Source organism: Thunnus thynnus, chromosome 10, assembly GCF_963924715.1.
Source record: "Thunnus thynnus chromosome 10, fThuThy2.1, whole genome shotgun sequence".
In the NCBI taxonomy this organism is placed as follows: Eukaryota; Metazoa; Chordata; class Actinopteri; order Scombriformes; family Scombridae; genus Thunnus; species Thunnus thynnus.
Window position 1 is genome coordinate 3465576 of NC_089526.1, and position 27176 is coordinate 3492751.

General features: G+C 42.4%; 1 long non-coding RNA gene across 1 annotated transcript; it reads right to left on the minus strand.

Moving 5' to 3' along the window:
- Positions 1 to 1991: 1991 nt before the first annotated feature.
- On the minus strand, positions 1992 to 12369 carry LOC137190806 (uncharacterized). Its single transcript, XR_010930289.1, has 3 exons — positions 12105 to 12369; positions 6838 to 7114; positions 1992 to 3570 (listed from the first exon to the last, which is right to left on the minus strand). It is a non-coding gene; the product is annotated as an uncharacterized lncRNA (long non-coding RNA).
- Between the last annotated feature and the right edge of the window lie 14807 nt (positions 12370 to 27176).

A 27176-nucleotide genomic window follows, 5' to 3' on the forward strand; every position in this document is an offset into this window, starting at 1 on the left:
TCCCATTTTGGACCGCCACCCCCGCCCCCCCCCCCCCACTCCCAACACCGGCTCTTGTGTACTTGTCCATCAAAATGTTGTGGCTAGAAGAGCGGCCTTTCCAGTTTTTAATGATCCGATCCGATCTAAACGATGTTAATGTGATTGCGACGCCATCTTGGAATCTGATTCCTTCAGTGTCACGATTGCATGTAGCGAGCAGCCATTTTGTGCTTTTATATCAAGAGGAAACCACACCCTAACTCTTTAAGAGCAGCTCCTCACACACAAGACTTTCTGTCGTTTAGGATGCTCGACACATCAAGCATAACGGAGGGTGGAGGTTTGCTTCTTCTTTTTTTTCACCAGAGACCTGACAAACCTCGAACAGCAGCTATAACTTAGACCGTGATCCAACATGGCTGCAAATGACAGCCTGGTTGTACGCCGTCACTCTGGCTTGCTCTAGTGTGCTTAACATTGACACTCAGTTCATTAAGGCCTATAGTGCTTGGCTAATGCAACTTGCCTCTTGGCAGCATGACAAAAACTGTGAATCAGATTATGAGGGCCATAACGCCGCCAAGAAACACTGAGGGCGAGGGGAATTGTCACAGAGGACTGGCGCTCGCTCTCTGGATGTTAACGCCTGGGACATAATGTAATTGCAGCCTGCCCTGGTTAATAAGGGCACTGTAATATTTGCATGGAGCTGCTGTTTATGTGTACTACGGCTCATTTCAATGCGCAGAGCAGCTGTAAACAAGAGGAGTGCGGCTTGTAAAGCCACTGCTGCTACACACTGAGGATGCAGACACCCAAGGGGGTGCGTTGGAGCTGCTTTAAAAACCTCTTTCATTGAATTACACGAGACTTCATAAAAGAGGGGAGAATGAATGAAAAGAGCCTCGTGATCAACCTGTACTGTAAAGGGTTACATTTCATTTGTTTTACAGTGGGATTACCCTCTTTTACATGACAATGCTAATGAATTGTGAGGGGCCCATATGTCGGTGTGGGCGCGTTTGCCATATGTGGTGTCAGACAGCAAATCACGCAGGGGAAGTGTGTTCTGCACAGCACACGGTGGCCCGCGCAACATCGCTGCCGCATGCAGATCCTTATAATCCAGGATGAAAGTGCTACTGTGCTCTTTGTTTTACCCCAAATTCGGAATAGCAGTAGGTTAATGGCATGTGTGTAGATGCATATTACTCATCTATACGACAACAATGAGGTCAGGGTTTTTCTCTGGTTACTACAGAGAGCGTCTTTGCATCGATTCCTCGTCTTTATCCCTCGTAGAACGGTGCCAAACGCTACAGAAAATAAACCCACATCCCATGATAGTGTTTGTGAAAATTGTTTTATCTCAAGGGAATCGTGATAATCTTTTCATTTGGCTGTAACGTTATGTTGGAAGTGAATTGCAGTTTATTTCTCTGTAGGTGCGACTGCCACGTAAAAGCAAAACGTTTAAGGAAGGCTGCCAGCTACTTTTTTTTTTTCTTTCATAAACTTCAATCTACCTCCTGTCTCCATTAGACAGATATTTACATTGATGTATTTCACTGTTTTACATCACTACTGATTTACAGAACAGTGACCGAGCTCAGTGATTTGCTCAACGACACTCCAGCAGCAAACATGGCTGCTGAACTTCCACATTAATCACTAGATCAACCAGCTAACTGATGACATACGACAAAAAATGGACAAAAAACTTGCACGATAGCCTTTTTTTTTTTCATTGTTTTCAATGTAAACCTTTATTACTATTCCAACACAGTTTTCCATACAAAGGCACATATGGTGAACACTCATTCACAGCGATTAGATTGCATAATATAAACATTGGTGCTTATATAAAACAATAAGCTACAGGAGGGCAGAGCTGAATAGATATGTTTGATCTGCATTTAAGGAAAAAAGAGACTTAGTGCAACCAATTTAATTATTTTAGACCACAATTCATGGTTTTCATGCCTCTGGACTGATATCATAAGAGTGGCTTTTTTTTTTTTTTTTTTTTTTTTTTTTACTGGAGATTAAAAACATAATTTCAAGCTTATCCAGGCAGATAAGTAATTGTCTTGAGCACTGGGTTGTGCATGATTATCAAAAGAATACATTTTCTAAATTAGGCCAAGATAGTCTCCCTTGAATCAATTGCAAAAGCACTGCATAGACATAGATTGTTTAAAGTAATATTTAAAAGATTTGCATAGATTATCAATCGTAATAAAAAATTTGCCACTTCCCGAAAATTAATATAGAATGAATTAGGCTGAGATAGTACTTGCTTTATTGCATTTGGGTGTGTGTGTGTGTGTGTGTGCGTGTGTGTGTTAATGTCAAGGACAGGAAATTAAGGCAGCGTTTGAAGCCAATGTATTTGTCATGTCTCACCCAAAGATGTATCATTACAGCGAAGCAGGTAACCGCCATGAACCAAACTGCTGCGTCTCAAAGCCTGCTGGTAAGGGTTTTTAATAGCATGACGTGTTGTGTGTGTGTGTATACACGCAGCCATGAGCCCTGCTCGGATACTTCCTGCTGATCAAACACACTTCTTGCCATCAGGAATATTAAATGTGTGAGTCCACATTTACTCAAGAACTGTGGCTCATGGCTGCACAGTCAAATCAAAGTCTGCGAAGGGCTGCAAATGTGAGATTCAATACATCCACTGATGAAACTAATCTTTATTCTGTCATCTGTCACACACTCTCACACACACTCTTGACTGTAATTTCTCTTTCAGTATATTAACAACAGGAACGCTGGCTCCTCAAAAAAAACCATTTCTCTTCATGTTGTCTGAGGGGAATGTCTATAAACTGGTAGCCCAAAAAAAAAAAAATCCACAGTAAGGATGAAAGGGGCTCAAAAAAAAAAAAAAAAAGAACAACAACAACAAAAAAAAAGATTAAACAGTTGCATAGAGTATAAAGACGACAGCTCACTCCTTCGCCATTGTGTCAGCCGACACATGGAGCTGTCCAATCGCAGTGCAGTATTATTCACTGCTGCCGTGGGTCTCACATTCACGTGTCTTTGAGTCCTAGCAACTATAACGAAAACAAGAAATCGAACAAAAACGTGGGCTACAACTGATCAAATATAACCTACCTCAAGTGGGGCCTATTCTAGTGAAGACACATTATAATTCTTCATGTCTAAGAAATATTGTCAAATATACTGTATATGAGAATATATATAATTACAAAAGGCCACACACTCAAGAGCAGAAGCAGAATTATGGACCCGTTTGTCCACATTTCCAGCTGCTGATCTTCTTTCCGAGCCTTGTTTCCCGCAGTCACAGTCCACCGTAATGTTGCTCGGCTAAAACGCCGGGCGTTCACAAACCAGTCCAGCTTGACTGTCGGGTCAAATAAACACAGCAGCATCGAAGAGAGGAGAGAGGAGCGAGGGCAATGTTCCAAAATCACCGCAGGAGTCACCACGCAGACATCAACGCCATCCTCCTTGTTTACTCCAGGCTGAGAGGCAACAAACAGCCACCGTAGAAGGAGTACACCGCTGTCTCTCCATTGTGTGCTCCGGTCGTTCCTCGACAACATTCACCTGCGAGAGAAAGATGACATTAAGATACAGCTTCGATTCCTCCGAGACAGTGGAAATACACAGTGAGGCCAATCATGTGAATGTCAAAACAATTATTTGAAGACAGTGGACCCTGAATGCCAATTTAGGAGTATCAAAAGAAGTCTTTGTTCTTTAAACATGAAGAATAACTTATTGGGAGTATTTATTGTGTGTCCTAAATCTGGCCGAGGTAAGCACAGCTCTAGCTGAAGGGATTGAGGCTGAAGTTGAAAGGCCTTAACAGGAGACTGGTACGCTACGAGCTGCTAATACAAAGAGGAAGCATGTGACACACCCTAAGCTAGGCTGAATTGGACTTCAGAGGACTATCAGACCCCCTTTTTTTTTTGTTCCATTTTCAAGCAGCTCAGACAAGCAACTTACAGTAAAATATTACAGTGGGTCACCGAGTGCAGAGTGAACCTATAATGCAGCCGTCCAGCTTAGCTGCAGAAATCAACAACCATCGTGCTGATTTGCATCACCTGAGCTATTAGCAAGCGTCACGTTAGCTTTGGCATTTAGCATTGCGCCGCTGTTCAGAGCGGTTGCATTCGGCTCGGGGAGGGAGGGAGGGATGGAGGGAGGGAGGGAGTGGCTAACAGCGGAGGTTGGTGGCATAAAAGGCAGTTTCGGGTATTGGTGTCGCTTTGAGTTATTGGCATCATGGTCTTGTTTTGTTGAGAGGACTACAGTGAATAAGCTTGTTAATGGTAAATTTACAGCCCCAGCATGTGGCCTAATAAAACCAGGGGATAGAGAGGATGATGAGAATGATTGCGATTTTGTGTGTGTGTCTGTTCAGGAGTGTGTGTGTGTGTGTGTGTGTTGGGGAGGAGGAGAGGGGTGTACTTAGAGAAAGGGAGAGAGAAAAGTGGAAGGCGCCGGTAATTAAGAGTCTAAAAGAGTGTGAGAGAGGCGCACACTGCTCAAAGCAAACTTTGAGCCTGGATTCCTCACTTTTTTTATTTATGCACCCCGTCTCAACCCCGCATCCCTCTTCACTCTCTCCCTCGCTCTTTACTTGTCTCCCCCTGCTGAATGAATAGCTATCACAGTGCTACGGTGTCCCATCTAGAAACACCCCCCCCCCCATCCTCCAGCCCTTTCTCAACACTCCCCCCTCCAGCACGGCTCTGAATAGGGAGCCGAATTGAGCAAACAGTCAGGCTGTCAGCTCAATAGGAGGTCTGGCCGTGAACTTGAAGTCCTTCCCAGGCCCCCAGCCTCACATTAGGGTGGGAGGGGTGGTGGTGGTGGTGGTGGTTGGGGAGACAAGAGGGAGGAGGGGATGGTAGTGATGGGGGGTTGCAGCCAGACTTTTGGGGGGCCCCTACGTGCCAGTGTTGGGGGGGACCCCTGCCACAGAGGTTCCCAAGGCTGGTGCTCTCGCCAGAGCAATGGGGGCAGGGTGCCCCAGCTGCCTGCTAACCCTCCCCTCCTTCTGCAGCACTCAGTCTGGGCAGGAGGGGTGCTGACGGTGGGGTTTGCACAGACGGGACAGTGTCTGCTCCCCTGCCAAAGCTCCTCTAGACCCTCACACACACACACTCGCACGAAGACACACACACACACACACGAATACACAGATCCAGACACAAGCTGCCGGCCGTGCCCACCCCCTCACCTCGACTAGCTCCCAGCCCTCCCAGGCTTCTCATCATCTCATTAGCCAACGCCAGCCACTCCACTGTCTACTGTTTGCATTGTTTTGGGCTCTGCATAATTTACACAGTAAATTGAGAACGGCTCCAGCCCCCTTTGCTCAATCTACCACCTGTTAAAGGAGGCCTGGCCGTGATTAGTGCGCTTTGGGTTTGACACAGTTACCACAGCACTTCTCAGGAAAGCCAAGCGACGCCTCCGCCGTTAAAGCCTGCGTCGTCAAAAATTTTTAATTCAGAAAAGCTTGGCATGACCTCATTTGAGAGTTTGTATCAGTGAAAGGTTTAGTCTTTGTAAATGCTGGGAAAAAGTGTTAAAATGAAAAGATGAAGTTTTAGCTGAAGTTAAAAACTTTTCAAACTTTGATTTTCTGAGTTTCTCTTATAAACTTGAAAGTCTTTAGACCTTCAGTGACATGATGCTTTCCTGTGTTTTGCAACAGTCTCTATTTCTCTTCTCACCTCCACCCAACAGGGGGTATTAGCAGCCTCTCTATTAGCTCCATGGAGTAGCACCCTACTGTAAGTTAGCATTAGCATTGTCTCTCTGACCTCCACACCACAGACACAAACAAAGGCAGGTCTTGCAGGGACAATGGTGCGCATTGTTTACCGGCTGCCTTACTTAATCAAGCCCAGCCGACGCTAATTGGTGTTTTGGTTTAAGCGGTTTTCAAAGTTTGGAGCTCCCTGGCTGGAATAATGCTGCGCTACAACGAGCTCGCTCAGGGAGAACAATACTCAACTTGTCTGAGCACCGACTGCCCTCCAACACTTGCCACTTGCACAAAGAGAGGCTTTCCAGCACTGAGACTCTGCCTCTCAAGGTCCCACTTTCTCACTTCTTCACCGTCTCTTCTCTATTATTTCACTCTCTCTCTGTCTGTGTCTCTCCTGCTTTGTGGTTAGTGGTTATATGCTGCAATGTCCCTGTATGAGAATGTGAATAGCGGTTCACGGATATCATCACTTTCCTCTCCACAGATGTGCCCAACTTGACATTTCTTCTGACATCATTTAAGAGTGTTTAGAATCTTTCTATTTATATATTCTGTTACATAACAATTGCAAAATAATCACAATTTAAAAGCCCTCTACCACATTTTTTTATCCATGTATACGAATCCTAGAGTGCTGAACTATCTGGAGTTATGAATTGTGCCTCTGTATTGTCCAGGAGGCACGGTTTGCATCGTTTCTCCAAAATGGCAGCCGCCGCCATGTCGGGGCACGTATTGGAGGATGGCACGAGAATTCCCAAACGGGAAAGAAAACATGGCGCTTCGGAGGACAGATGCCCACTGAAAGCCTCCTGAGAGAGAGAGAGAGGCATTGAGAGCAGAGTGATTTAATGTGAACACACATACAAAACACGCCCCGCCCACATCAGCTCACCCCCATCTCCCATCAGCTCGTGAATCTAGCAATTAACAAACGCATCCGAGGTGATTAAAACGGAGGCTACAGCCTGCTGGAGAAGGGGAGCGCGGGCACGGGGAGGTGGAAGAGGAGAGGATGGAGGGTCGAGGCGGCGCCGGTGGAGAGATGCGACATGGCGGGCGCAGTGGGTTTGGTGTGTTACCTGCACTGACTGGTCTTCCCACTTCCATTTCATGCCAGCGTTGCTCTAAGATGGTGGCGCGGGCTGCGTCTCGCTGTACAGGAAAAAGGGGCAGTCTGGTGAGGATGGAGCGGAGGAGGAGGAGGAGGAGGAGGAGGAGGAGGAGGGGAGAGGCGATGCAGAGGAGGGCGAGAAGAGAGGGAGGGCAGAATCAACAGCAACCCCTCCTCCTCCTTCTTCTCTGTTTTTCAGTCTCCTTTTGCCAGCTTTCCTTCAGTGGTGTGGTGGTAGTGGTAGCCTGCACAGAAAGCGGGGAGGGGAAATCAGAGGGCAAGAGGAAAAATTTTCAGAACGTGGTTTATCCATCAAAACGCACATGTATAGTTCACGGAAGCATACGAATGCAAGCCATGCACACACACATGAATGCATGTATACACACACACATGCACACACACACACACACACCTTTTCATGTCTGTTCTCATGGTACAGTCTGCCCCTGAGCATGCAAATGACTTTCATTATGCAAATGCATGCAAATCAGATCCAACCATCTGAGAATCAAGGGTGGGAAAGAAAAAAAAAAAACTCGACACAGAGATTGAATGAAAGAATGAAAGAGAAAAAGGGACAAGAGAAAAATCCTTTTGAGTGGCAGGAGGCGGTAAGTTAGGTAAATGCTCTGTGGAAAACAACAGTAGCCCAATTGGGCAAACACGATTACCTTTTTTATTGTGTCTACAACATTTTTTTTTTTTTTTTTTATAATTTGCTGCATCCTTGAATGTATTTTTTTTTACTCATTTGATGTATCTGCCTTTTGTAGCAAAGGTTTTTCCCCAATGTAAACAGAATTTGACTTAAATCTAAGGACACTGATGACGTTCTACATTCCTGTCACCACGTACTTTGCATTTGACAGCTTTGGTTAAGCGTTAGTGGGAATAATGCTGCATTTTCAGCACCGGGGAAATTATAAACAGCTGTTCAGCATTTTTGACACTCACCAGTTAAGCTAACTTGGATATGACGTAGCTATGGTAAATCCAACTGTAGTGTTATTATGCATTTCTTTTAGCCTCAACAGCTGACTCAACGTCTGCGCTCTCAATTTAAACAGTCTCTGACTGCAGCTTTTCTCATCAAAGAATCTTCTGTATTTGTATGTGCATCAGTGCAAAATAATAAGTAGGACTAGCTTACAGCAAGTTATTAGGGGGCTAAATGCTATTAGCTCTAACACAGATGGACCACTGTAGATATAAGATGAAAGGATTTATTTTTAATTGCTTGAAATCAGCGTCTGTCTTTACCGAAATCATTCCCTCAATTACCCACACCTGCCCATGCAAACCTGAGAGTCTACAACCAAAGTAGCACAATGTAGCCAGCTTGCTAAGTTCAATATTCACTAGCAGGTGGAGTCTCTATCTCACAGGTTTAGCCGCATAGTTCCTGAACCCCTCTATTCAAAGATATCAACAAAGAAAGCTGACTAATCGGTGAAGGGAGCACGCTGTCTGATTTTGCTAATACTTGGAGCCCAGCAGAAAGGATCCTCCATTAGCCAGCAGAGGAGGGAGCAAGCTTTTGTCTCTGGGTGTCAGTAGGGGAAGGCTATGTCTGAAATTGGAATAAGGTGGTAAAAACAGGGGTGACTTGGAGTGTGAGAGAGTTGGGGTGGGTAAGCAGGGAGGGGAAGGACTACAGGGGTGGGGTACCGCTGAATGGTGGCAAACCTCTCCTAATTGGCACTTGACATTTTTTTGCCATTGGCACTGGAGTGGGCCAGCTTTCAAGCCCTCTCCGGGTCCTTGTTGGAAAAGTGCCTTATGCAAATATGGCGAATGGGCTCTATTGTGAAGCCTCTGATATTAACAGCTCACGCAACAATGAAATTGTGTGCTTACTCTGGACTCGTAGGTGTGTGAGAGAGAGCTAGACAATGGCAGTGGGAGCAGCTTCAGTCTGAACAGACCCTTCATCAATGCTTTGCCAAGTCATTTCACCAGAATGGGCTTTTTCTGAGGACAGAGGCTCTCGGTAAAAGCTTTATTAACGACTGAAACAAACAAATGCATGTACTGTTTTGCTCTGGCTCTGAGAGTGTTTCTGTTTGTACTGCTGCTGAATGGCTTGATTTATTGTGGTTGAAAATACTGAAGGTATGGATAGAAAAGGCTTCACTCATTCTCTTTGAAAGATATTTTCCCTCTTAAAACATCACTGTCTCCATTCTAAATGTGAAAATGTATTCATGCTTCAGTGCTGTGCCGCACTCTGATATTTCTTTCTTCCTCTGTGTGCCCGCATTGTTTACCCTTAACTCGCTCCCTTGGGTGAGCACAGCTCGAGATCTAAAATTATCTGCAGAATCCCTTTGGAGAAAACTTGGCAAATCACTGGAGAAATGTGGCAAAACTGAGCTACGTTTTCAAAAGCAGTGAAAATGATAAGAGGACGGCGCTGGACAGCTGGGCCAAACACACTCCCGACTAAAACTTCTAAGTCGACGAGGGCTGACGCGTTCTCGACGTCCGAGAACACAAAGCGGGTTTCATCTTTATCTCCGCAGAAGTCAAAACCAACAGGGAGGCAAACAGAGCAACGGGTCAGACAACCGCAGTCACCCCCCATGTGGTCCGAGCACAGTCAAAGTACACCTGTTACTGCTAAGTTGCCAAACTTAATCTCCTTTGTCTGGGGAGGCCCATTGACTTTTGCAACTGCCTAAGATACATTCATTTCTCTGTGAGCGTGAAGGGGTGGAGAGAATGCCAATGTTGTAGAAAATAACAGGGTCTGGCCTTCTGCTCCGGCCCAACAGCGAAGCCATTTTCCAAACCCTGTTGGTGTGTTCCGTCAAGAGAAAGAGAGGCAGAGAAAAGGGGGCAAGAATCACTGGGTCTTATTCAGAAAACTGTCTGGCTGCTCGGACCCGCCAGGGCTGAAAGGGAGGCAAAGGGGGGCATTGTCCCTCAGTGACAAGTGGACTAGCTCTATTGACTGTAAAGTCTACTGGTGGGGGGGCAAGTAGGACCTGACCACAATGGCTGTTTTTCTATTTGACACTTGGAGTCTAAATCTGCTTGCCTAGTGCATGAAAGCTAAGACAAACCCACCCTCCTCCTCCTCCTCCTCCTCCTCCTCCTCCTCCTCTTTCCTCTCCCTGCCTTCTTTCCTCCTCCACCCTTTCTCTCTGCACTCTATTTCAGATACTGCCATGGGACACAGAGAAAGAGAGAGAGAGAGAGAGAGAGAAAAGGCCCTAAGGTGGTTTTTAGGAACTCTCCCATCTCCGTGCCATTTTCAGGCAGGCAGAAGCTAAGACAGTCTCTACTCTGGGGTCCCCAGTGTGAAGTGTTAGTGATATAACTGTGCCACACACAGAGCCAGCACAAAGCATTTGCACCATGACATGTGTCTCCCAGGGCACTGCTTAGGGTATAAACACAATCTGTCGAAGACTTCAGTTCCCATTTAGCCTCAACACTGTAACTGACACAAAAAGGGAGAGGAAGAGGAGACGACCTATCGTTACGCTGCTGTCTGTCTGCTTTGCCCTTTTCCTAATCTGTTAAATTTTCTAAATGCAAAAATGCATCCGCGCAATTAGACAGTCACAATCTATCATTTACAATAAGAGATCGAACCCATGCCCTGTTCATAAGTCTACACTATAATAAAAAAACATCAACAGTGGCGATAGCAACACAATAAAGAGGAAACCAGGTATTACTTTGCCATCCCAGAAGGTGACATCTCCGGCTGTCACTTCCTGTCAAGGCCCTCGTTCCTCTCTCTTACTCTCTGAGCCCAAAGCTCAAATGTCACACTCAGCACCTGCAATGCAGCAGGCAGGCAGGCAGGCACAGCTGCAGGGCTTGAAGAGATTGACACTGTGAGGTGAGGTTGCCACACAAGCTTTTAGGGAATTTCACTTCGGCCCTGCACAACTGTTCAGAATTTGTACCATGTCAGGCTGAATATATCCGAACTCGAGGTTGATGCTTTAGCCGAGCCATGTTGAGACAGCAAAGCGCCATGTGGAATATGTATTACAATTGGAGTTCACCGCTAGCCATGTAGCTCCAAAGCCTTGAGACCTTGGGAACAATCCTTAGTGGCCTCTCTCAGCAGGAGTTACCCTCTAGCTTTGATGGGCAGAAAAGAAATCACACCTTCAATCAGCCATCAGAGGCCTTGAGGTTGGAGATCTGATTGACCAATTACTCCTCACCATGAGCCCGGGCAAAGAACCTAAAGGCTGAGATTGTTCTCCTTCCCTCGCTCATGGATCTCGTCACTGGGGGCACTTTCTGCTTGATTGCCCCTGGACCACTCCCCCCTCGAAGCCTTGCGCGCACACACAGCGGCATTCAGTGAGATCCCATCAGGCCTTTCCACATGGTAGCACCTCATGCAATGGAGGCTTTGCCACGGCCCATTCACAACCAAGCCAACTGTCACGTCAAATCAAACAACGGCCAGGACCCCAAATCAAACATCTTTTCATGCAAGAGGGAGAAAGGAGTAGGTGGGAAGGAGAAAAAAAATCAACAACGGCTAACTTAACAAAACTGGCCTCAAACAAATTCTTGTCTGTTCGCTTAGATGCCGGCGGGGCGTTGGGAGCCCGGATTAACTTGGAGGGAGCATTCTTAACTCGCACAATCCCATCCAAGTCGGAACATATGTATAATTCATAGCACCGTATGCAGCTCCTATGATATGAAAGGCCCACATTCTTTACATATTGCATGTTCTCTTGATGCCAAAGATGCAAGCAGTAAAGCTGAAATTCATGTAGCCATAATGAATAGAGCATTGACCAAGCTGGCTAGCAAACTGATTAGCCAACACCGACTTGTTAAACGACTTGTCAAAGTCCACTGGATTTGGTGAATCAGTCCGGGTCTTTTCCAGCAAGGCCGTCACTCCCAGCCATGTGATACTAAAGCTAAGCCCCTGCATGCAGCCCAACACTCAAGGATCATGGGGCTTATTAGATTAAAAGTGATCCTGTTGCACAAACCGTACTGTTATGGATCACTGCCACTGGCTGCAGGGAGCAGTAAGGAACATGTTCAGCAATGTCCCATTTATTTCTACATGTCTACCAACGATCTAAATAAATCGAATCACCGAGTATAGACAATAGCCTCGCAGTAAAGTTAGGTTTAAGTAAAGGCCTTGTGATCTGGGATTTGCTCACACACACACACACACGCATTCACACATATAATCAATAAATCTACAGAACAGATCAAAATCATGCACCTTACCTTTGCTGCATTCTGTTCCCATGTCCTTTTTAAACGTTGTCCATTTTCTTCTGTCATGTTGCTGTTCTTGTGGCAGAGTTTTGTGGGGAGGCGCATTTTGGGGTCTTGATGCCTTTTCAGGAGTGTAATGGGATTCTTGTTACTTTCGGTTATCTAGCTTTATGAAGAATGTACATCACTCATACAGCTAGATAACCAAAGATAACAACCAACCCCTAAGGCTACCCATCCTCTCAAGCCGCAGGCGGAGTAACATGGGCCAGACTCTGGCCTATAAGCAAAGGAAAAAGTTGTTAATAAAACATGATTATATGTCTCCATCTCGTTGATTTGTGCATAATTTGAAGGATTAGAGACTAACTTGGGAAAGAGTTTGAATTTATGTCAAAAATGAACAAAGTTTGAATGTCTAACTAAAGAAAAAACCTAACGGCAGTTAACACTAACTCCGAACAAAGACGTTACTCTTCTGGCTTGGGGCCTTTTTTCCTCACTCAACCTACAGTGGCCCTTAAATGTCCTGACCCTTCATTTTGTGACATCACCAAGTGGCCCCTCACCCCCCCTCGAACCGCCTCGACCAATCGGAGACCTCCCTTTGCACACTGAAAGCTTTGATTGGCCTGCAGGTAATGTCTCTTTATCGAAAGTCCCCAAAGTCAGACAATCAGCAAGCACCAATTTAAAAAAAAAAAATGTACGCAACTTGTCAAACCAGTCCAAACCGGCTTTGCCGCCAACCTTCCCTTCTCCGGCCTGGCGCCCATCCCTATGGTGCACCCGCCTCACCCGCTGACTGGCTCCATAGGAGGGTGATGGCTTCTAACGCCACCCCCCGCCATGGCCCAAATGCATTTTTAAATTAAAAGAAGATGCTGGCTGTTTCACTACAAAAGAAACTGGTTTATCTTCATTTACATTATCTGATGCCAGAGCAGTTGGCCAGTGCTCGAGGTTGGCGTCAAAGCCAAGATAGAGGGGTTTAAGATGTATATATACACACATATAAAGAAAAAAATGTTCTAACATATACACTAACGGTGATGTAATATAAATACACTCAGCCTCATCTGAACGTGAAGCACAGCTCACATCATTTCACACTCAAAAACGTCCACAAAAAACATGCAAAAATAAAGCCAAACGAAACACATCTTCACATTTGTGAGTATAGACAATGCTGTAGCACACACACACACACACACACACACTCCCTCTCACACATGCCGTGGTGGCACATGGCACGAGGCCCCATCTAATTAAAGCTGCTCTGTGTGCCCAGATCCCTGTTGTGGCAGGCTCCTCCCCCACCAACACCAAGTAAAGCTCTACTGACTGAAAGGCGAGAGAGATGGAGAGATATTGAGAGAGAGAGAAAGAGAGAGAGAGAGTGAGGCAGAGAATATTCTCGCCCTCCATCACACTCTCACACACCCAAACCTGAACACTCCTGCACGGCTTGACTGGCAACATTGCAGGCGTTAGCAGAGATGGCTACATCCCTGTTAGCAAACAACAAATCCCACTGGCATTGTTCTCCCTCCAGGTTACAATAAACAGCTGGTCTTCTTCTTCTACTGTCTGAATCTGTGTATATTTCTAAAAAAAAAAAAAAAAAAAAAAAAAAAAAAAAAGGTGTTTTGTTGCCGTTCAGAAGGCTGTCATCATAACACGGAGGTTCGTCAAGGTGCTTTGTTTCAATCCACAAGGACAAAGCGAGGCCCTTAAAGAGCAGAAACATGCCTCAGTTCCCAGAATGCTGCTGCACCGGATCACACACACACACATATGTACCTTTACAGAGTGTGAATGTGTTTAGATGCATAATTGCAGATAATTTCAGACTAACAGACGACCTTTAGTATAAATGCACAAACACACACACACACACACACACACATAGATGCATGCAATCACACACACACACACACACACACACACAGCTGCAGTCATACATGTAAAATATGTTAACATGTTTACTGCTCAGTCAGATTTACATGTAGTTAATTTATATTTTTTGCAAAATATAAAATATTAAAAGACACAATTTTCCACCTGTTCTAATATTAAAAATTACATAATGGTCAGATTGTATTATTATTATTATATTATTGTATTTTACAGTACTTATATACAATAATAACCTGCAAAATTTTGAAAATTCAAAAATATTTTTTGAAAATCTTAAAAAATGTTTAAATGTACTAAATGCCTGTTTAAAAAAAAATCATATAATTAAATTTGCTGTTAATTCGGGGTTTGATTTCGCTGTTTGAACTCCAGTAATTCATCATAATAATATTTTGCGTTAGAATGATGCAACACTAACATTAACATTTGTAATCGCTGCCGCCTGTGATGTGAACTTTATGCCTCGTTTTTTTAGATCTGATATTTTTTTCACAATTTCCAAGCTGGATAAAGAGAAAGATAATTACATGCAGATTGCACTTCTTTCCCCATTATCATTAATGCTCCCTTCATTAACACTGGCTTGTTCGTGACTGTGTTGCTGTTATATAATTCTAATAAATTAATACAATTCCAATAGTTGCCCTCTGGGTTTTTATCCTCACAATGTTCGCCTTCTATGATGCATTTCGACCAGGAAATTATTGACGCCGTGAGTTCAGAGAAAGACGCTTGAAGAGATTTTAAAGTGTCTCTTTTCTGCAGAAGTTTACACCAAAAACAGTGTGTGTGTGTGTGTGTGTGTGTGTGTGTGTGTGTGTGTGTGTGTGTGTGTGTAAACCGCAGTGTGTAAGTCAGTTCGGCCTCTTTTCTTAAGCTCATCTGAGATCAGACAAAAAACACAATTCAGGTATCAGTCGAGCTTCAGGTTCTTTCTCTCCCCCATTTAAACAAACCTCATCAGGCTGTGCCATTGGCCAAGACTTGCATGACGTCAACAAATCCGGCGCCTCTAATTGGAAATAATTTATGCGAAGGTGCAGAGCTGATTACCAAGAAATTGATTCCTATTATGAAATCTCGTTGGTTATCATCTGATTAAAACCACGTGGTAAAATCCGGAGGGGGGGAAAGGCATTTCTTTATACGCCATTTTATAACACAAGTTGAATTTTCAGATTAAATGCTACATTCTGTTTCAACAAAGGCTACGCACGAGTTTTACGCACCACATAAAGCACGTGTTAAAGTGATATTTAAAGGTGGATCCGTGTATTTTTGTTCCAGAATGTGAATGGCACATGAAGGTGGCCTGTTGGAAGACTGTGACTGGGAGTTTATGTCAAATAGAAACACACACAGTGTTAAAAAGTTTCTGAATGTAGAATGTGTGATTGATTGAAATTACATTTTTGGATAAATCAGTTAAATTTCCACGCGCACCTGTATGTGATAAATCTATAGCTGCTTAACATCTATGATATTGTATGAATTTGACAAAATAAAAGCATAATTTTTGCTATGACATAATGTTGGCTTGTGGATGTTTTCATCATATCCGTGTTAAAACTTTAACTTTTTTCTTATCGTAATTAATATTCTACCTTAAAACTGTATTTGTATGTTAGTATAACTTCATGTTACACTGACTACACCATCTCATATCCTATTTCCTCAAATATAAAATATATAATTCCCTCAAACCTCCTCAAATATCCAACCTAGGAAGCCTGTGTGTGATGTGAGTGGCAGTGAGAGCTGGTAGCCAGTATTACCTACAGTGAGCCATGTGCTGTGAGGCCGCTGAATGTCTCTCCAGGGATCCCTGGAAAAAAGAGACGATCATTTTATTCTTAAAAAATGGACTACACAGCACGGAGGAGCCAAATTATACAAACTGTAGCCTTCGTTCAAACAGTAAAGAGACAATCAACAAACTGCATTTTTTTTTCCTTCCGCAAGCAAAAGATTTTTTTTTAAAAAAAGACAACGATGATGGGCGTGAAAAGGTGCAGACTTCAGACCGTGTGATGCCTCAGCAGCGCGTCTGTTCTTACTGCACATCACTGCTGTTATTGTGCTGAACTCAAGCATTGTTATAATAATCATGTAAAACCATAAGATAACACACAACCTGACGTCTTTATGTCTGAACGTAAAGGAATACAGTTGGTGGGTTTTAGCAAAACTCCACACTGCAGTGATACACACAACTGTATGTGTGTGTGTGTGTGTGTGTGTGTGTGTGTGTGTGTGTGTGTGTGTGTGTGTGTGTGTGTGTGTGTTAGTGTATGTGTGTGTGTGGTGCAACTAGTTCAATGAATAAATTAAGAAATAAATAAGAAAACCTCTAAAATTGTCTAACTTCATTTTTTCCTAAATCAAATGTCCAGTTTTAAGATGAAGATGTTTTTTGGTGTTTTTCCTTTTCCAGATTCGCTTTCTGTCTCTCCTCATGCATTGACCACTGCGTGCATACACATTAATACTCTCATGTTCATCATGTGAAACGTTGCATAATCCTAGTTTTTTTATTTTTTTTTGCTTTAAACCCTCCTCAGAGCTCCACGGCTCCTGTTTTCTCCCCCCGGTGTGTCCGGGGGCGCACACGTGTTCTCGGCACAGGCCTCGTACTCTGCGCACACGTGTGGACTGGATATTTGGCCTTGTGATCCCTTTATCCGACAACTATGGGTGTGAACGCCACCACTTTGTCTTATTATGCATGCATTGCAGGCCTGTCTGCTGGCAATCCTCATATCTGAGCCACATGGCCGCATACAGAGTCCTGCAAGGGCTTAATTTGAGAAAAAAAAGGGAAAGAAAAAAAAAAGGTTTTCTCTTTTTGTCCCCAGACCCTGATTGTGTCAGATTGAGCGGGTTTTGGTGCCATATGTTGCCTGACTCTGTCGCTCCCGCTGCCACAGCCAGCAGAGCTGTAGAAGTGACCCTGCTAAGTGCCTGGAGGTGTGTGTATGAGAAATGAAATCAGGGCTGGAAGCGCCTTTTGGCCTTTGTGGCTGTGAATGGCGCATATAAAGCCTGTGCACAATGCGTCATGATGCTGAGAAAAAAAAAGAGGAGTTCTCCCCTCAAAGCAGCGCCAAACCACGTATAATTACAAGTTGCTCTTTCACTGATATATTTCATCATTTAGCAGCAGGTTTGTTTCTGCTTGTTCATCTGTGACCTTTCACTGGACCTGGGCACTATTCCATACTCCATGTAATAATGAATTAACTATAAGTCATTTGATCTCTAGAGCCCTGTATGCAGTTTGAAAATACAACATTAAATAAAAGACAAGATGTGCATATTTAGTGCTGAGCAATATGTTTCCATCTCCTATTCGCTCCCAACAGCTGCCATTCTGAAGGAAATATCACCTCCTACTCCACACTGCTCAGTGCATCAAGACAGAAAAAGACACATAAATATAAAATGCTATTCAATTTAGAGCTGAGGACCTGCTGCTCAAACACTCATCGCCCATATTCGCCTGCCGTTGCCACATCCACGCATCCTGCTCCGTTATATGTGCAGGTTGGCGACGTATATGCACGGCGCGGATGCAAACACGCTTTCCTTTCGTTTTTTTTTTTTTTAAACCGGTATTCCGCACCTGCTCTCTCATTTCTCCCTCCCCTTTTTGAAGAAAACACAGATTATATTTCATACTTACGCCGTCGCCTGCGAGTCGCTGCAGCGTCCGAGCTCCAAAACCGAGAAGCGAGCAGCTCGGGAGATGGAGACCAACTGAGCTGCCGGAGGCTGGACCGCACGGTCTTCATGGCTGCGGCTGGCCGTGACGTGTCTCTGGCTCCATCCATTCAGCTTCCCTCGAATGGGTTTTCCCCCTGTTTTATTATCATCCCCATTATTTCCCGCGAAGGTGGCTCTCGCCTCCCCCCCTGCTGCTGCTGCTGCTGCTGCTGCCCCTCGCGCCGTCCCTCGCACTCGCCATTCCTCGCGTCAGATGCAATATGAACTTAAAACATGCCTGCTCTAACAACATATACCGCCACCAAGGCCCTCCCCTTTATGACACGATGCAGGTCTGTTTTTGTCTCCACCCTCCAAAAAAAAAAAAAAAAAAAAATGAAAGCAGACGTGGTCGTGAATTAGCATGGAAGTTCTCTGCCCTGATGGATCAGAATCTAACTAATAGAAACTAATAATGTTGGATTTCTTCATTTGATTTAAGATTTGAGACAAAACCAAACACAACCAACCAAATATTGTCACCCATCTTCATATAGGATGAAACCTTATAGCCAGATTCATAATTAATTCTCTAATTACGCATAAATGGACACCATAAGCGCCTCCACACTTACAGCATCCTCTCTGCTGCCTCTATTGTGGGTCTATTCGGGAGTTTCACACATCAAGTGTGTCGTTTGGAGCCCCGTTTTGGCCCATGTGGGATTATAAAAGTTTCGTGTAATCTTGTCTGGCTACTAGTATTCGTTTGACACAAAGCCCCCGGCGGAGACTGCGGCCTCCGCTCATGCGCCTGGATCAAGTGCGCACATCCACTATTCTCATTGTCTGCGTCTTTGATACAGAGGAGTCCAGGAATGTGACCAGGGGGTGAAGACCGTGCAAATCAGCTTTTACTGTCACCGCCGAGCCCAGAGCCCGCAGACAAGAGCCAAGAAAGGGGGTCTGGGTCACTTGATTATCATAATAATCAGATCGCGGGGATAAAAATCTCCTTTGAATAAATTACTGGTTCAATAGGAGGCGCGACTGCCAAAGAGACAACTTTGTCAGCCCCCGGTTTGTTGTCGGGGGCTCTCTCTGCCTACCAATGTCCCGGGCTCCCCTTTTCTTTCTCTCCAAATTTTGGACGCTTTCCTGGAGATCAAACTCTAAATACGGCTACTGTTTCTCTCCTCCCCTCCTCACCGCCCGCCCTAACCGATGCCTGGTTACCGAGTCCGGGCAGGCAGGCAGGCAGGCAGGCAGGCCTCGAGCTCTTCTTGGGAAAGCGGAGTGGTTGGTGGTGGCTAATGGGCTAAGGACCGGGCACAATAGCCTGGGTGCACCATCCAACACCCCCACCCCTCTTCCTCCTCCTCCTCCTCCTCCTCCCCCACATCACCCCTTCTCTCTTCTTCCATCGGCTGCATGGGAACCCGGGCACCGAGATGGTCCAGGGGCCGCTCAGCATTGTGGTAGCACATCCCAAGTTCATTAGCACCCATCAGGCCATTCCTGCAGGGCTGCATGGCGGTTAAACCCCCCTCCCCTCCACCTCCCAACACCACCACCACCACCTCCTCCTCCATCCAGTTCACTCTGCAGGCCTGAGTTTCAAATCGAGCTTTCAAAGTGAAAAATGTCCTGGATTGCAACTGGATTATTATGCAGGATTGACATTTTTAAACTGTAGAATATCAAACAGGTTTTAACTGCAAACTGGATAAAAAACTTAAGAAAACTTGTGATGAAATAAAACCAAAACTACAATTTCACTAAAATTGGCCCCATAAAACAGTCATTTCTACAGGTGTAACTGTATTTGTAAGCAAGAAAAAGGATTCAGATCCTTCACTTAAGTTAAATTAAAAAATACCACAGTGCAAAAAACAACTTCATTTATGTATTCATATGTTACTTTTCCTACAAATGTATTATCAGCAAAAAAGTGCCTGAGTATTAAAAGTAAAAGCTGCATTTTCATGTTCATCAAGGTGGAACCATATATACTGCTGAACAGTTTCATCTATAGCAATACATCATATTTTATAATCCACATGTTTTGTAGATAAAATCTTAATCTGCAAAGTAGCTGTCAGAAGTATGAAGTGTAAATATTCAAGTAAAGAACCTCAATATTGTGCTTTGAGGAAATGAAAGACTGAGAGCTGCAGTTCTAACAGTTACTATAACAGTTAACTGAGCGGGTAGTAGACGTCCACTTGGCCCATCAACAAGTCATTCACAGTTTAGGTTGCAGACAATACACATCCTGGCTTTGTGCCTCCAGTCAGATCAGAATTTTGAGTTTCGGGGTTAATTGTGCAGCTTTTAATGTCAGTTTTGAGGCTTTTTAGTGGAGCAACATGAGCGTTTGACCACTGCAGCATCTCTGCTAGCTGACAGGAACGATGTGAAGTTATGACGAATGGCATCATAAGAAGTTTATGACCAAGGCGTGTGAGAACCTTCAGCCTGTTTCTCTCATCGTTTCCTAAAAGCTGTTCAAAATGTAATACATGGTTTAATATAATCAGTCTGCAGACATAAGCAGCGGAAAATGGATGGTTCGACATAAAAACCCTCAAAACCACCAAAAGAAAAGATGATGACATCAAACAGGACACTGACACTCCATGCACTGCAGGGAAATATCTCAGTTTTTAACTATTATTTAAAAAGTGAAGCTAAGAAGGACGTAAATAATTATTGATGAGCTGATGTACTGGGTTGCATCAGATTGGCAGGTGTTCTTGTTATTTTGGCCACCCAGTGTATTGGAACTCTTAAAGGCCTGATCGCTGATTAACTGCCATACATATAAAAGCTGTATCCTGAAAAATAAAAAATTTTGTGTCTCTGAATTTCAAAAAAACATGTGACTGATGTTCTCCTGATGTGGTTACTGACAGCAGATGTGATCAGAGCTTTAAAGAGCTTTTAAAACAACATCACTGATTCACATTTAGTTCCTTTTTATTCAAAGACCTGTCAGTCAGATCTGCAGGTTCCGGTCCAGCATTTTGAATCTTGGTTAGGTGTCATTGTTGCTGTTTACATTTGGATCTCTGACTGTGTCTTTTTGTGTCCAAACACTGTCGACACTGAACAGAAAAACCTCAGTGAACCAGTTCAGCTGCTGACCAGCATGTAAAACGTTTCCATGAATGAGAACCCAAAAAAAAAAAGAAAAGAAGCTTGGAAGCAGAGAAGGAAAGTAAAAAAAAAATAGTGTTTCAGTTCTCTGAATATGTTTTTCTTGTGGTTTGTTGTTCAAGCTGCTCTAAACTTTTTATTTTTCTTGCACTCGTTACTCTGATTTAGTCAAATCTGTCATTTAATGTCATTTGATTAAAAGCAGGAAAGAAAAATGACTTTAGATGCTGTAAAATAATCCACCTTGTTTGATTCCACATTCAACACAATATTCTTGCACACATCATGAAAACAAACAGATTATTTTCATTTAAATTCATACAAATTTGCAATCAGATCTGGCTGTAAGGTGTAAACACTTCCTGCTCAGACACCTGCAGACTGAAGACTCTACACTTCTTCTGTGTCTTGTAACCAAAAGGTTGTTTTTCAGGATTTAAACCTTCTGCTCACCATCATCCTCACATCCACTGAGGACACGCTGCTGCTCCGTCTGATGATGTTCAGTGACTCAGATATTAATTGTTGGACATGTTTAACAGACTGTGTTGATACATTTCAGTCAATTTGTTTCATCTGCTGGAAATGTTTCTTCAATTTTGTGAATTTAATTTGTCATCGAATTATAAAACGGTACATTTTTTCTGCAAGGTTTTGTGACAATATGTTAAATCTCTTGATGATTACACAACACAGATGCTTGTGAGCTTTGATTGGCTCATATGAAACCAGGTGAGCAGAGGTCACATCTCACTCTGTTGTGTTATATTTGACTCATCCGTATTAAATTTTTTACTCACAACGATGAGCACCGAGTGGAACAAACGGCTCTGAGGAACAAAAAAAAAAAAGAGCTGTAGAGGAAGCAGAAACATCAGCAGGATTGTTTCGGATGAAGGAGGAAAAATCAACAAAAAAAATGTTTATTATAGAAGCTTTTTATCTAAGAGGAAAAGGTGAACACCTTGTTGAGATTAAAGTCAACCTCTGAGGCTTATCACCATCCTCCAAACAAAGGAGGGACCCTTATTTTGAAATTTGTTGACCAGTATATATTTACTTAAGTGCACTTTTATATATTATGTTTCATTTTTCAATATGAATCCACTGCTGCGATTAACATTCATCCTAACAAGACATTTACTTTAGAGCTCAGTTTTTAAATCTTTTCAATCTACCTGTTGTTGAGCCGTGCAGGTAATCTGCTTCAGCTCCTGTTGTCATATCATTACTGTGCATTATCATCTCCCAGTATAACCTCCCAGTACCACCAGTGTATCCGAGCGCTCCAGTGTCCCAGTGTCAGAGACGTGCTCTGCAACTCAAAGCTCCAGATCTTTTGTCCCTCAAAATCTGCCCATATTGTTGGAGCTCCGTGGGGGCCAAACAGCCTCCTTGTGCCAAACCAGACAGACTAACCCCCCCCCCCCCCCCCCCCCCCCCTTAAACACCCCCCGCACCATCGAAACCACCACAAACACACACACACACACACATTACTGTCCTAAATAGTTCATTAAGCAGGGAGCAGTGGTGTAGGGGTAAATAAAAAAGCGAGGGGTGATCTTAGACAAAAGAAATAATTGAAAACATTATATTTTTGCTTTTATTTTGAAATTTAAAGACTCAATCTTGTCTATTTTTACTTAAATTTGAACCTGTTTGCTGAGACACATAAGTCCTGCAGATTTAGGTCATAAATAAATCCATCAGGGGTCAAAACTTGAATCTCTCTCAGCAGAAGAAACGCTTGGTTTTCCTTCCAAGAAAGACATTTTTTTTTTTTTTTTGTTCAGCCTTTAATTGTCTTTGTTTCTTGCCTGACTGGCAGCTAAACTCCTCCAACTGCTTCTCCTTCATGTGCTGCCATTTTGCATTTCCATTCTGCTTGCACACATTGCATCAGAGGCTTTTTGACAAGCATCTCTGAGTTGCAGCTGCACATCCAGACTCACCTCTAAGTTGGATTCTCCTCCAGCATCCCCCTTTTTTTTTTTTTTGCATCTTTAAAAACAAACAAACACACAAAAAAAATGAACCCACAGGCAGCAGCAGGGCTTCACTGCGGCGCTGAGCAGGGAGATAAAAAGGCTTTTGTCGATGCCACAGATAAACGCGGCCTGTAAAAAAAAAACAAAAAAAAACAAAACAGTCTCCCACTCTTTCTAAATAAATGTGACATAAAGCTCCAGCAGGATTCCTGTCGGATGAGCGGCTGGAAATAAGAGAAACGCTCCGCTTTTGTTTTTAGAAATGAAAGAGGAAAAAAAAATGCATCCTGTAAAGCATGCAGTAACAAAAAACATGGCGGATTGAAAAATCTCCCACGCCAGAGTCATTACGCCTGCAATTAGAAACTCATTTGCATAAATGCTAATGAGTCAGAAATTCATGTCGGCGCTGGAGGGAAACGAGGGGATTTTTTTTTTTTTTTTTTTGTTACATGTGGACTTTGAAGACGAGAGAAGGATTTTCACACGGATGTTAAAGGCCTGAGGAGGCGTTTATTCTCCCAAATGTTTTAATTTTTTTTTTTTTTTAAAGGTTGAAAAAGCCCGCGGTTACATATTAAATCATAAAGACTGACATGACCGTTTAAAAGCTGTAAGATTGAACATTATTTGTGTTTTTTTTATATATTGTTACACCAACACACACACTGATGCTGTTCAGGGCTTCATGTCTCTTGTGGTTACAGATTCATTAAAGACAGAGTTCAAAGTGCTTCAGTTCAGCCTTAAATCATCAGCAATTCATGTTTTCTGACCTTTGAGATTCATTAAATACTATCAGATATATATATAGAGAGAGAGAGTGATGCATATATGCAGAAAAAGCTTTTATACCTTTAAATTTGCAGAAACATTATATATAATCCCTCATATGTTAATATACTAATTTATAATCTGTATGAGCAGTTTATCACCAAACATTTGTAGAAACTGAGTTTCCCATATTTTTTATTCACAGGAACAAAGATTTACCTCGTTTAAACAGTTGTAATATAATATTTTGAGGCTGATTTCAAGAAATATTTATAATGATAGTTTACACTAACGTTTACATTTATAGATATGGATATTACATAGAGATCTAGTGTTTAAATGAGGTGTAACAACCTGTTTGGCCTGATTTAAACCTAAATATCACATCAGTACAAGAATCAGATGGAAGCTGCTGGAAGGACTGATTATAAGAAATTAATTTCTCTCCTAAAATATGAAACATCATTTAAATCAATGAAAATGACAAAACTGTGGCAATCATGTTCACAATCACTCCTGTAGTCATTTCAACTCTTTTTATGTGTTTTTATTGCTCCACTATGATCATTATCAGTTTTTATATCTTGTTATGTGTCTTCATTATGATCATCTTGTGTCTGTAGTTTCTGTTTTGTTTTTACCTGAAGAAAAATTAATTAAGAAATGAGAGTAAATCACTGAATGTTGAACCTTTGTTCAGTGTTTTTATTGTTTGCAGTTAATATAAACAAAAAATATGATATTTGTTTCCAACTTTATATTAAATGTTGAGATGTTCCTCTTGTCTGCTGACCTGCTGATGTTTCTCACCTCCAGCAGCAGATTCTGTTTCTAGGATATCTGCCACTGATGATGATGATGATGATGATGATGATGATGCTTAATGCGAAATCAATTGCTTAATGCTTTCGCAATGCGGACATGCGCAGTGGAGCTCCTGATACAAAAAAAAGAAGAGGCCGCGCGCACATGCAGGAGGTAAAACGAGAGGAGGAGGAGGAGGAGTGTGACTGTGTGGAGGTATGACTGCTGTATGATGAAGATGTTATTATAGGAAATAATATCAGTGGTTCTTTCATCTTCATATTTAAGTAACCAGAAGCCTATTTATGTGTGTGTGTGTGTGTGTGTGTGTGTGTGTGTGTGTGTGTGTGTGTGTGTGTGTGATCTTTCTCTAAACATAACCAGATCAGCGTTGCATCATAAAACATCATTATTTTGTTTTATAAAGCAGACAGATGATGATGTTCTTCCGGTTACCGCCGACAGAGGCGCCAGATTAGAAAACTAAAACATTATATATTAATTTATATTAAAAACAATAATATAATAACTCTCCTCACTGAAGAACACATTCATACTAATCCTTCTCTACTGTATGTCAGCTCTGTGACTGACCGGCCACCTGTCCAGGTGTTCCCGCCTCTCGCCCAGTGTCAGCTGACATTGACTCCCGCTGCCCACGCGACCCTCTGGAGGATAAACCGTAAAGAAAACGGATGGATGGGATCTTTCTTTCTTTCTTTCTTTCTTTCTGTCTTTATTTTCTAGAAGCTTCATATTTTTCACTTTTGCACGTGAAACTTGATGACAGAAAATTGAAAGTCTTCATCAGACTGTCAGATTGTCTCAAAGAGAAAAATACATGAACATGATACAGAAAAGTGATTTTATAAGAATCGTTTCTTGCTTCTGGTGGTTATTGATCACTGACTGGAGATCATTATATTTATTATATGTATATGAATATATATACATATGAATAATGTACTAAATAATCCGGGTTTTTGACGTTCTTGTCTATTCACAGTAACGACACATGGATATTATTACTGATAATGATAAATTAACAAACCATCAGCAGAAACACTGACTGAGTCTGCAGGCTGGATGGAGGAAGAGGAGGAGGAGGAGGAAGAGGAAGAGGAGGAGGAGTAGAAGGAGAGTTTGGATTTTTAAGGAAACTCAACCAACCAACAGGTCGTTGATGATTCAACCTGATCAGAAAAAGACGCGCTAAAAAAATCATTTCATGTCATTTTTAGCGTCTTAAATCTTAATTTTCATTGACGGATCGAGACATTTTCTCTTGTTTCTTTCAACTTTATTTAAATAGTTTCATTATTGTGAGTTTAGACGCCAAATAATAAAAGAAAGAGAAACTTCTGTCACTTCACTGTCTGATGGTTCCAGTTTATTTTAACGAAATTTCTCATATGATGTAAATTCTGCTTTACAGATGAGATGAAATATTAAATGTATGTAACAGACCGCTGTGCACGTGTCTCACATCATAGAAGACTGAGGCGTTAAAAACAGCGATTTAAGGGACATTTATTTCAATATTAAAGCTTCGGTGCGGAGATGAAGTGATTATTTAAATGTATTTTAATGACGACATTTCCTATAATTAAAGGAGCAGTTGGCATTTTATTACAGCGGCTTTCAGGTCAGAGGTTGTCTGGAGTTTCTAATGACGTTTACAGTTTACTGTTTGCTGCTCTAATAGGATCAGATGTGAGATTAACTTGGAAAATCCCGATGCAGGGTGACAGATGTGGACCGACTGGGACCAGTAACTGAAGCTCTCTGGTTTAACTCTCAACTCAGCTTTATTTTTTTTATTCTGAGACGAAACAACGAATATAAGCGTACATATTATAAACTGGGTTTTTCTGATTGGCTGGCAGGTTATTGAAAATCAGTGATACCTGTCCAATCAGTGATGAGCTGAACTGATTAAGATCAAGTCACATAATCTGACGAGCTGAATATCTTCTGCACCAATAAACCGAGTTCATTCCTGCAAAAACTGACAACTTTACACACACACACACACCTGTATATGTGTGACCACTGTCTGATCTGATGTATATAATAACATAAATAAACAACATAAATAAGACTCTGAGAGGAAAATCAGCTGTTTAATGAAGTTTTCCTGCTTTGGATTCGTCAACTTCAGACTCACTTTCAAATAAAACCTGCAAGAATTTAAAAAAATGAAACAAATTATCATCAAATAAAACAAGAGTTTGAATGAAAATCATCAGAAAATATAATTGAAAAATAAAAAGGAGAATAGCCAACATGTAACTGCTGCAGTGTTAATATTATTTTCTTTAATTGAGGTTGATACAGAGGAAACTCATATTAATATAGAGCTGAATTTACTTTAAAAAAAACACATCTGATAGACAGGAAACAGTGTAGAAACACGCAGCAGCTCTACGACGCCGCATAAAATCAGCTGTTTAAAGATTCATGTAAAATCCGCCCACTTCACTTTTACTGGATCTTTTTCTTCTGATATATATTTTAAAATTTGTTTCTCATTTCTTCTCAAAGCTTCCAAAACTATGTATATAAAATATTAGTGAAAAAGTGTGTTTTAAGGTAGAAATAACTGAGTGGAACAAATGATTTAAAGCCAATAACATTTAAGTTGCAAATATAACTTTCACGTTTAATGACGCGAGAAGATGAGAATGAAAAGCTTTTAAAGGTGAAGATTTCCTCTTGATTTGACGTTTTT